This window comes from Colias eurytheme, chromosome 22 (genome assembly GCF_061535395.1).
Source record: "Colias eurytheme isolate Ceu_HAF_F1 chromosome 22, ilColEury1 Martin Lab GWU primary, whole genome shotgun sequence".
Classification (NCBI taxonomy): Eukaryota; Metazoa; Arthropoda; class Insecta; order Lepidoptera; family Pieridae; genus Colias; species Colias eurytheme.
The window spans coordinates 6899053-6911398 of record NC_143001.1 but is presented as its reverse complement, the minus strand read 5'-3'; the positions used below and the strand labels follow the sequence as shown (position 1 = coordinate 6911398).

Here is a 12346-nt window from a genome sequence, read left to right as displayed (position 1 = left end):
ATGAATTCAACGCAAACCGCTTTACAGATTGGGATAGGGTTTTTTATTTTGATAGTTGTGGATTTTATCCAGAATAGGCAAACTTGCCGACACTACATAAATTTTAATGTCAATTTTGGAAGTCAAGAAAAGCGTTTGATTTAAACAGCCGTACAAATAAACGAGTTATAACATTTTATGCAAAGAATAAACTAAGAATAAGGGAAAATCATACAAATAAACACGAAATAAATGTAACCTAGTATAACTTCGTAATAAGTATTCATACTAATGCTATTCCGTCCTTATTACGGCTACCACCCTAGTATAAGTCTGACATAACAGAGTATAACATATCTTTTAGTACATTGTGCTGTGTTTTACAAGTTTTAGAAGCAATTTTCAATCTAAATTTGAGATAATAGCAATGAGACGATACGAGAAGTAAAGTTGAGCAAAATAATAATTTCATTACGTACCTATTGAAATGGAAAATTTTGTATGAAATGTCAAAATATACGAAATTATGAAAAACCCTTTTGATATTTATAATGATTTATTTATTTACAACATGCGCCAAACCATACATACATAAAACTTATTTCTAAACTTATCACAATAATATAACACTTTCCTTGAAAATATAAATCTTCTAAGCCTGGAGTTGTATGTTTTGAGTACCAGTTATTTGGCAACTCTCTATCTCAAGGTGGGTTTATCTTCTGTTCTCCAGATATTGGATAGCGTTATCTATCATTTGCTTGCATATTTAATGATATATTTAAATTATTTCCAATAAATATTTAAAAAATAAATAAACAGAACATCGTAACTATGATGAAACTTCACAACAAATTTGACGAAGTCAAACGAGCGTCAGCAAAATGACAGCACCAAGGCTTAACCGTAGACAATTTCAATGTTTTTCATAATTTTGTGAATGAATTGCGACGTTGCCGCTTCGCGCCCATTGCATAGCGTGAGCATAGATACATCGACGTTATTCCAAATTTATTTGTAAGAAATTATGACATCCTTATTCTTTATTTATTCTTATCATATCTATGCATTGCATAAGGTTTGAATTAGGGATGTAACGATACCGATACCGATACCGATATATCGGCCGATATATCGGCAAGCCGATATATCGGTATCGCCGATAATAAATCAACCGATACCGATATTTTTTTATTAAATTCTTTCTTTTCTTTTATGTTTTTGCATTGTATTCATTCATATTGTTTTATTTCTGTTTCTGTAATAGTGTTAAGGAAGAGCGGAACCTCCTGACACAAGCATTTTATTTGCTTACTAGGAGTGTTCCAATCACAAATTTGTTTATGTAAAGGAAAGAAAGAAATAATTTTGAATTTTTTTAATTTTTAACGTGATAACGATTTTAAAATCGTTTTAGTCGGGTGACATGTTCATAAACTTGTGTCACACCAAAACCTCACGAGCGCGATCGCAGGTATAACGAGAGAGAGACGGACCGATCTCCCGTTTCATCTCGAGCGCTGCCACTGCATTATGTTATCACGTAAACATCTCGATCGTAAACCTACTTTACAAACAACCAATTTTTTTGATATCAAATACAGAATAGAATATAGAATTCAAAAATCCACGCCCAATGAACGATGCGGGAGGCCGCCCGCGCGTGCGCACTTTGTTTTCTGAAAAAACTCTACCAATTAGTAAACTTTTATTAGGTACTGATTGTATGTGTATTACTTAAAGTTTAACTGACTTCGTAAAATAATAATACTAAAATAAATGGTTTTGTTGTTTTTTGATTTGGCATTTTTATTTAAAAGAATACGATTAACAGTTGTCTCTGTTAAATGTTGGTAACTTTTTATGCATAATTCACTATTTATTTTTCTACCAAGCCATCGATATCGGTATCGGTATCGGTATCGCCGATACATTACTACAAATATCGGTATCGGTATCGTATCGGCAAAATCATGTATCGTTACATCCCTAGTTTGAATAATCAAGTTTTTATTTGTACGGCTGTAAGAATTTTATTATTTATTGTTGATAGTTATTAATACAAAATAAACAGGAAAAACAATATTTTTTTTCTTAAGCAAAAAATATGTGGAAAATAAAACGTAATTTAAATCAGTTAAATATTTATAACCAAATATAAAACGGTTAAATTTCACATCGAAGAATCCTAAAAGGTGAGTCACATGGCATAAGGAACTACAATAGATCCAGTAAGGCTACATTTTACGCATTCCCAATGATATGGCCTGATACTGATAGCAATGCCTATGTCTAAATTTGCCGACATAACTTACCGACATAGCTTACCGACGCGACTTGCCGACACTAAATAATTACTTTGTGGATACCGTAAAATATACTGATAGTGGTTAGGGATTTAGGACAGCTAAAATATTGGTATAGTGACCCTCTTCATCCATCCCTCTTCATCTCTCCATAAAGAAGATGAAAAAGAACATCATCTCATCATTTCTTTCAATTATTTCATTAGAGAAACATTGAAACATGACCTATTAGAGAAACAATGAAACATAACATATTATGTGATATTATTATGTGTATGTGTTCGCGCGCGTGTGTGTGTGTGTGGGTGTGCCCCGTCAGAAATTAAATGTATTCAATATATGTACATACATAATAACAATACATGGGCCGATTTTTCAATGCTTGGATAAAACTTATTCGTCGAATAATGTATAAAACTACCATTTTAAAAACGTATTCTAATTGCCCGTATTTGACAGTTTACGTGACATTTTAATATTATCGTGTAATACTTTATTGGACGGATAAGTTTTATCCAAGCATTGAAAAATCGGCCCTAAAAGAACAAAAACAAACTGTCCTATCAAAATAAATCCAGCTGTTCAAGTTCATCTTGATATTACAGATACTTTAATTATACTCATATAGATTCCACATATTATATTCATTATTATTAAAAAGTTTTCGATGTATATAACCGTATTAAAATGAGGTGCTTTTAAAACCCTTTTAAAATGAACAGCATAAAACGTTTATAAACTTCCGTGATATTAAATTCGCGTAAATAAAGGATTAATCTTGAAATACAACTTAAACAAAATAAGTTCAACCTTTCAAAAACTGGTTAAAATCGTTTTATATTTCGGTAAAAATGATTATCGAAAATCAGAAAACATAATTACTGCCTGTAGTTATCTCCTAAATTCCTAGTTAATGGTAAATTGGACAGTACCTAGGTTATACATATATATGTTACCATAATTATTTAAAAAATGTCACAAAAATATAAAAAATACTAAGAGCGTATACGCACTATGCGGGTAGCCGCATTGCGGGTAGCCGTCCGGCTGACCGCAAGCACAATTAGGTACGTAATACATATTCATTTCTATGCGCACTGTGCGGTCTGCGGTAGCCGCATCGCAGTGCGCATAGAAATGAATATTACGTACATAATTGTGCTTGCGGTCAGCCGGACGGCTACCCGCAATGCGGCTACCCGCATAGTGCGTATACGCTCTAAGTTTCTTTTTCAATTTTTATTCATCATTTATAGTAGGTCTAGGTACTTTATTAGTACCTACAATACATATTGGAGAATAATTTCCCTGCTTTGAAAATCGCTTTACTTGTTACCAGTTGATTTTCCACTTAGTAAAAGAATAAGAATATCCAATATATTTTAAAGATTCCTAGGTTATATAATAATAGAGAATATATATAATAGTCTAGGAGTCACGTAGAAAAAAAACTAGTATTCTGCGCTCATAAAACGTAGTAACATACATGAATTTTAATTGAATAAATATTCATTCTTAACGGTCAAACAACGTTATTATCAATGCCAGACAGACAAACAGAAAAAATAATGTCCGTTATTTATATATTGCAGTCTTATATCGACTCTTGTGACCATTGAATTAAGAAAAAAGACAAAAAATAGAAAAAATAATAAAGACAATGTTCTACTAGCGTTTATTTTTATTTGAAGTTCAATATAATTAGGAAACAACAGGATATGAGTAATATCCTTTTGTAAGTAATATAAATAAAGAGTTAATTTTAAAATGTATCTAAATGTTAATAATAGGTAATATTATGTAGTTGTTATAGAATAAATCAGGAAAGAACAAAACAACACAATATTTTTATTTATTTCTACAGACAGAACAAGGAAAAATCAGTTTTAACAGAATTCTTTGTTCGTCTCTCATTTTTGATATCATAAAACTTGTTTGTTGGGACAAACAAGTTTTATGATATCTATATAATACGAAGACACAACCCTAGAAAATAATAATTAAAATAAGCAAAAAGGCGAACGCAGTCGCGTGCTAAAGTTTTATCGATAAACATTGGGCAAGTTTCCAAGTGAAACTTAGTGAACTAACCAAGTTACTCTTTGAATAAGTATATCAGTATTATGTAAACTTTATTTGTACACAATGGACGATTCTTTACTAGTTGTAGAGCGCGGTGTTACTTCCTTATAAAATCATATATTCGCAAACCTCATAATAATCCGTTTAGCTGTTAGCAGTTTTAAAGATCAAAGCGTACACATAGGGACAGACAGACATATTGTGGAAAGCGACATTTTTCTATGCAATGTAACGTGGCAGCCAATTTTTCAATCCATAGTTAAAACTTATCCGCCCAATAAAGTATTACACGATAATATTAAAATGTCACCCGTAAACTGTCAAATACGGCCAAAGAATACATTTTTGAAATGGTAGTTTAGTACGTTATTCGACGAATAAGTATTAACCAAGGTACCTATGAAAAATCAGCCCTTATTCGATTATTAGTTGGAGAAACAACTTCTTAACAATATTTTGTAAACTTCAAAATCGAAACTATTTCTTGGAAAAATCTTTAAACTTGACTTTTTTGTCTGTATTTCATTAAACAGCTATGAAAATGCATGCTCAGTAGAATATATTTCATGCAAAACTTATATAAATCTTTGATTAGATACTCAATAAACCTTAAACTTTTAATTATTATTTCATAATTAATTTAGCAACAAAATTCCTTATGTCAACTCATATTGCACACATGAAATTTTCACATCAATCACACGAATATAGCACATATAACGTACACAATACGTATTATAATCGCTTACAGTTTTACGCCCTAATTCCGCCTGTCCAGTTGATTTCATCTCAATTCCATCGTATTTGAGATCGATGATGAAAGTATGCAATTGAACTAGGTATAGTGTGCGGATTTGTCCGTACGTTCGTATGAAAAAACAATCTATTTATATGCCCATACAGAAAAACTTCGATCAAGAGGCTTCCGCCGCCTTCCGTCTCTTCAGGAAGATTATAATATTTTAGACAATAAATTGTAATATTTTTTTTTTATATTTGGTGCAAGTTTCTTAAGTTTTTTTTTAAAGCTTTTTTTCAGCTAACAATAACAAACACTACGAAAACAAAATAAACGAAATTAAGTAGTTCTGTTCATGAGTGCAACTTGTGCAAAAAAAAAATAATAATTCAGACATTCAACAAACATGTTTCCATCAACTATTTGAGACATATTTTGACAAAAAGGACCAATATCCACTTTCAACAAAATTCATTCTAACCCGTACCGCGTTTGTGAAAACGACAAAAAGTTAACAGACATCAAATTTACCTTACCAATTTATAAAATTCGTGTAGATTACTCATAACAGTATAAAAGTAACTTAAATACTTAAATAAATACTGGCGGTCTGTCCGGAATCGCCCGTACTAGTTATGTAGGCACAGAATAATAACAAGTAGCCCATAGTAATTAGGGATCACGTACCTACAATTATCCAACGGCTAAAGAACTGTCCTGAGATTAGCGCGTTCAAACAAACCAACTTTATATCATAAGATGGATGTTTAAAAACATTACCCCCCTTTTGTCATAGTCGGTTAATGAGACAGTCGTGAGCAACAAATCGGTAAGCATGCTATTACACTGATAAGAGATCTTATCATATAATAATATTGTTTTCTCTAAGATGGAATTCGGCTTAGTCAGTTGTTACGAAATTAATGTGTGGATCAAGTTACAAGCAACTGCGTGATTTTTTTTTTCAAATATTTATAAAAAGATGGGGAATGCATATGTATGTTGGTTAATAATATAATAAAGAAAAGAAAATATTTAATAATTACTTTCAGCTTTAGTAAAAGTAGTTAGTAGTTACCTACTTAGCTACCGCGCGTGAAGCAAGAATACATTTTATAATCAACACGAATGTAAATCAGCTTTATTTTCCTATAATAAAGACAAAGTTATTTTTATTGTGCTGTTTAATAAAAAATCTTCCACTCACAAACATTAAAATACAGTCATGCTTGGTAGTTTCGATCAACAAGCTTTTAATTTCGACAATAAGTTTTTTGGCGTACATATTTTTTTTATCGCTTCTGCTCTCATCTTACACCAAATCCAGCATCCGTGTCCAGTTCACCCTGACACGCGTTACCTTGACTTCAGCTCTTCCTAGGTATCTATCAAACACTAAGTTATTCATATTGTACTAATTTATTCTATCTGCTCGAGATTTTAATTTGCATTCTTATGAATATTGGCATTCCTTTGTTGGTTTTGTTCGACTATGTGTAATGTGTATGCTTCGCTTGTTTATTATGAACTAGCTAAAAGTCAAATAAATATTATGACGTAGATTGATAACGAAATTACGAAATCAGTTTTTGTCAAATTATAAGTAAGTACCCTAATTATTTAATCCTACATACTTTAAAAACGCGAACTTTTAGAAAATATGAATATAGCCGATCCGATCTGTATATTTGTTTTGTACCAAATAAAATAAATAAAAAATGTTGTGTGGTTTTATGAAACCACGGTAAAAGTGTAACTTAGGGCAGGCACAAAATTATCGTATTTGTACGATAATTATCGTATGGTTCGACCGTCACGCGACATGCGCTACACAGACCAAAAAGTTTGAGACGATGTAATAAAAGTTTCACTTTAAAAACAGGATACTTTTACCCGGGAGGCAGGAACTACACGAGTGACATAATACTTATATATAGGTTCGACATATTATTATTATGACATCTGCCCGCACTTGGCCAGCGTGGTGGATGATGGCCTGTATTCTCATAGGAGGCCCGTGTCCCATCAGTTGGAATAATGGTCTAAAATACTACATACTTTAACGCAAATGTTGGTCAATTATAGAAGGACAAACAGAGAAACGTTAATTATAATAAAATGTAGGTGACATTGGACTTAATCGTCCTTTGCGTATTAATTAGCTTCTGTTCGCTGTCCTTTAATTGATTCAATTTAAATATATTATGAAAATGTCAGATATAATGGGGATGATACAGTTTTTATAGACTCATCAATATTTCTATGGTCGAATATACGTTATAAGGCTACTAAATACGGTTATTCATTTCTAGTTGGTCGGTAGTCTTTATAGAATACTAGCTTTCCGCCCGCGGCTTCGCCCGTGTTTTCAAAGAAAAACCCGCACAGTTCCCATGCCCGTGGGATTTCCGGGATAAAACCTATACTATGTGTTAATCCAAGTTACAATCTATGTGTGCTAAATTTAATTGTTATCGGTTCAGTAGTATTTCGTGAAAGAGTAATAAAAATACACACACACACACACACATCCATCCTCACAAACTTTCGAATTTATACTATTAGTAGGACATGCATATTATGTGTTTAAAAACATTACAATGCCTTAAAGAATTTTGATGAAAGCCCCCGTACTATGATGTCGTAGCAGTATTATTTACACTCTGGAAAAATGACAGCGCTATAGGTCATCTAGTGCCATCACTTTCCCACACGGGAAATAATATTACCTACTATATTACTATAAGATGTCATATGATAACCCCCCAATCTTTATTTGGCCTTCAATTTCCAGAATAAAAGCAACAATTATTAAAAATCCTATTACTTCAGTCATTAGAAATGTCATATTATATCACATACTCTAAGGTCATACTTTTGTTCAGCAATTAGTCTTATTTAAATTTCTTAAGGCACACCTACATTATAAACAGAGCGAAGGCATGCGCGTTCTTAGAATCGACACCCACGCCAATCTTGTCATTACAATAATTACTGTATCATGTATACGTCAAGGAAACATGCTAAAAATGCACCCTGTGTTACTTGAGGTATTTATTTTAGACCCTTGAGGTTTTATGATGAATATTTGCATCTGCATAACTTAAGGAACGAATTTAAAAGTTATTTTTTTATTATTATGAAGTGAAACTTCTTTAGGCGCGTTGAGACTTGAGAGTATAAAAGGTTTCAAGGTCGCGCCATGGATATACCGTCATGTCATGAAGTAAGGCGACGATATTGGTATCTTTGAATCTTGCCAAAGAAGTGTCACTTCTGACACGTATGCTCCCTCTTTTTTATTGTAAAATACCTACATAGTAGGAAAACGAAGACAGGACATCTCAGTTTTAACTATTTTGCCAACTGCCAAGGATGTGTAGATAATAAGACATATTCAATTCATGCATGTTTTTAAGAAGTTTCACTTCTAAAAATATAGGTTTATGGTATTACGACTATAGAAAAATCCGTTACTACAAAACATAATAAAAAACTCCCTGTAAGTATATAAAGACATGTTATCGCAAATATGTTAAGATTGCACCAATAATTATCACCTATTAACACAATATAGGTATGTGTATTGACATCTTAATATGACACGAACACATAAATATTAAATAGTTAACCCTTAAAGCTTTTCTGTCACTTTTTTAGTACATGTACTTATAGCCGTGTAAATCTTGAACGTTCCAAAAAATCTAGAAAATTGACTACGTTGGAGAAAGTACGATAACAATCCTTTATTTTTCTCCTACATGCCAATTATAGAGAACATTTGATTCGTGTGCTAGGTGACTGTTGAATTTAGAGATTCCCGGAATTAGTGATGGTTTGTGTTTCTGGTCAATAATAGCTTTAATGAAATAGTTTCCGTGTTTGATTTCTATTGATTTAACTTTCAGGTGAGATAAACTGTTGTTTTTGCTTTAAAGATTATGAAATATTCAAAAAATTATATGACAAAATATTCGAAATATAGCTGGTCCGTTTTTGGGACAGTGCCGTAGATACAGGTAACTAAAAACCATTTGGCATGTCCCAAGAAACGGACGTTGCCATGATTCGTACTTTAATAAAATATCACTTTTAAGGGATTTTCTTGCTTTAGAGTCTTTAATTATATGTAGAATTATTTTTAATTAAGTTCAAAATGACGAATATAATCTAAGATCACTTAAATCTGTTGGGTCTACCGGGAGTTCCTCGACCTCCACATGCATTTCGTCTAAATGTCCTAATCATCGGCCAAATATCACTTCACATTTAGAAAAACCATTATTATCTGTATTACATGAAACCAAAGGTTGCTTGACACGAAATAATAAATGTTATTTAACATTCCATACAACTAAATAGTGTGATTGAGCTCGAGAGGGCTCAATTATCATTTGTTAGGTATTTAGTTAAAATTGAAGATTTTTTTGTTATAATAGATAGTGAAAATACTTTGATACAATAAAACAATAAAATGCTACTTGAAATTGTTTTCAATTGTGTTATATTAAGTGAATATTTTTGTTTTTCATTTTTATTTTATAAGCTGTATTACAGCGTTGTCCGTTTTTTGAGACAGCAATGAAGACGGGGTTCTTGGCAAAGGCCGTTTTAACGGACATCCTGAAAAACCTACTTACAGAAAATTTGTTTTATTTTTTCCTCTACTATAGTATTTTTTAATCAATAACTATCACTAAAACCAATTCTGAAATATCTGGGTACATTATTTCAGGGCTTGCCGTGTTAAGGGTTAAATACCTTTATTACCTACATACATAAAAATCACTTCTTTTATCCTCATTATTATTCAAGCGGCTTCCGAGGTGCGTGAACCATCGTATGACGTGTCAAAAATATCTAGTCATACAAAATATTTAAATATTTAACATTTTCCAAGAACAACCCTTCACCCCTATTCTTTGTATAATACGGTTCAAATTAGCGCGACAAATCCATGCGTAAGTAAGAGTAACTGATTCCCCATCGGGGTCACACACGCACATTGTCAAGCTTAACATATCATAAACTATTCCAATTTCATTCTATTTTAAATCATATGCAAATGCAATAGAGTTGATTTTACTGTGACGAGTTATAAGGGACATCATAAAATGCCTTCTTTGTAGGGAATTTCAAAGGAAAAGTGAATAAATGTCATACGATACGATTTTAATAACCCTAAAATGGCGTACGGTATAGATTATACCAGGAATTGATTGTACATTTAAATGACAACGATATTAAGTTTTTATGGAGAGGAATTTCATGATTCAGGAAATTCCTTAGTTGGGTTAAACGATTACTATAAAGTCGAGATTTGGATTGGATTTATGTTAAAATAATATTAAATTATTTATTTATTATAAAGAGAAAATACTTTTTGTTACTATATGTGTTACGATATACATATTTTTGATGTTTATCGATGCTTAACTACAAAACTAATTAACAGACATTGTTGAAATTTTGTAGTTTTACGAAACTAGAAGTAATACTTACTGAAGGAGGTTTAGAAAGTAAATAAAGAAAATATAGTCATCAATTTGACGTGTTAAGAAGTCAGTAGGTCGCGTTTTTTTATAAATAAATTATGAATAAGTAGTAGGTACAAACTTTATGTTAACTTGTCGACTAATATTAACTTAATGATTTGGGGCGATGTTTTAAACATTAATATTAATGTAAAACTATTTTTTAAAACATGATAGTTTGGTACCGGTTTTTTAGCAGTCTTGTTTTGTTTGCTGGCGCCGCGTTCGTGTAAGTAATTCTTGAATTTTAAATTGTTATTCTTAATAATGCAACATTTATTATTATATTAATTTCAATTTTAAAACTTACTTTTTAAAAGAAATATGTTATATTAAACTTATTTTCGTAGTAGTTATTATTTAGTAATCTGTACTCGAACTATACAGGGTGTCCCACTATTCGTATACTAAGCGCGAAGGGCCTTGTAGTTTTGCATACACTGATCACGTAAAAAATACTGAAACAACAAAATTACGTCAAAAATTTTTTGCAAAATTTTTCCTGAAAATCCATGTGTTCTTCTCTAGCTTCATGCAGCCGGTATATACCGATTCTCTAATGTGTGCATTTTGTCTATGAAAACATAAAAATATTTTTTACGTACTCAGCGTATGCAAAACTATAACCTTCATTGAGCTTAGTATACCAACAGTCGGACACCCTGTATATTGATAAAGAAGCCAATATAGCCAACAATATACATAATATTATGTTTGACTTTGAAGTTTGAACTAATACAAGACAAGACGCACGTATTAGTATTATTTCACAATTCATTTCTTCAAACGCTCATCATGATGTCATTATTCGAAAAATCAATGCAATATTATTAAAATAAATTTCCTATGATGATTTTGAATCATTCGCTCAATATACAGTAGGTCAAATACAGGTTTTTTGAATAGAATGTTGACCTTAAATTACGAGTCTCTAAAGTGTCTAGCCAAAAACAAACATGTTTTAAATTGTTTGAAAAATAAACGAAGTAATAAAATGCTAATTATGGATCTTTTATTTACAAACGTAATGTGTAAACGAAACTTAATGATTCATCAAATAAATATATTTGTAATTTCAATGATACGCAGTTTTATCACGTTTTATAGTGTTTTATTTATGTACTCACACTTTTATACAAAACTATTTGTTTTGTTTGGTGAAGTCGTTGTTTACCTTTTAGAAAATAAACTTTCGAACAACTTTCGATTTTTTATTAACTGTGAAAAAATCATACATCTACGTAGTTTGATTGGCATTATGAGCTTTTTTGTCACTGAGTATAAATATCCTTACATTTAATAGATAGAATAGATACGTTTACAGTACATCTTCAATTCCTACAAACACTACCTAAGAATATCTATAGAAACATTTATGAAATACTATCGCAAAGAAATAGACATGTACGAATACCTATAATCAACCAATCAAAGCCCGCTCAATCACAACTAACTTCATTCGAAACACTCAATAAGAAAACATTGAAAGAAATTGGAATAAAAACGACACTTGACTAATATGGGCCGTAACGACGTACGGCTGGGAAGGGTTAAAAGACTCCAGGCTAGTGATGTACGCGCGAAATGTATCGATAAAATTACTATTTTAATTTTCTTCAAGTTTTTTACGTATGAAGATTTAAATATGTGTCGTACTTGCTAGATATTATTTTGATTAATTCGCTGTATAAGGAATAATAAATCGG

General features: G+C 31.4%; 1 protein-coding gene across 2 annotated transcripts in view; it reads left to right on the top strand.

Annotated features, from left to right (window-relative positions):
* The window catches only part of sano (CABIT domain-containing protein serrano), an 89805-nt gene that overhangs the window by 34032 nt on the left and 43427 nt on the right, over nt 1-12346 (top strand). The gene's annotated exons all lie outside the window — the stretch shown is intronic.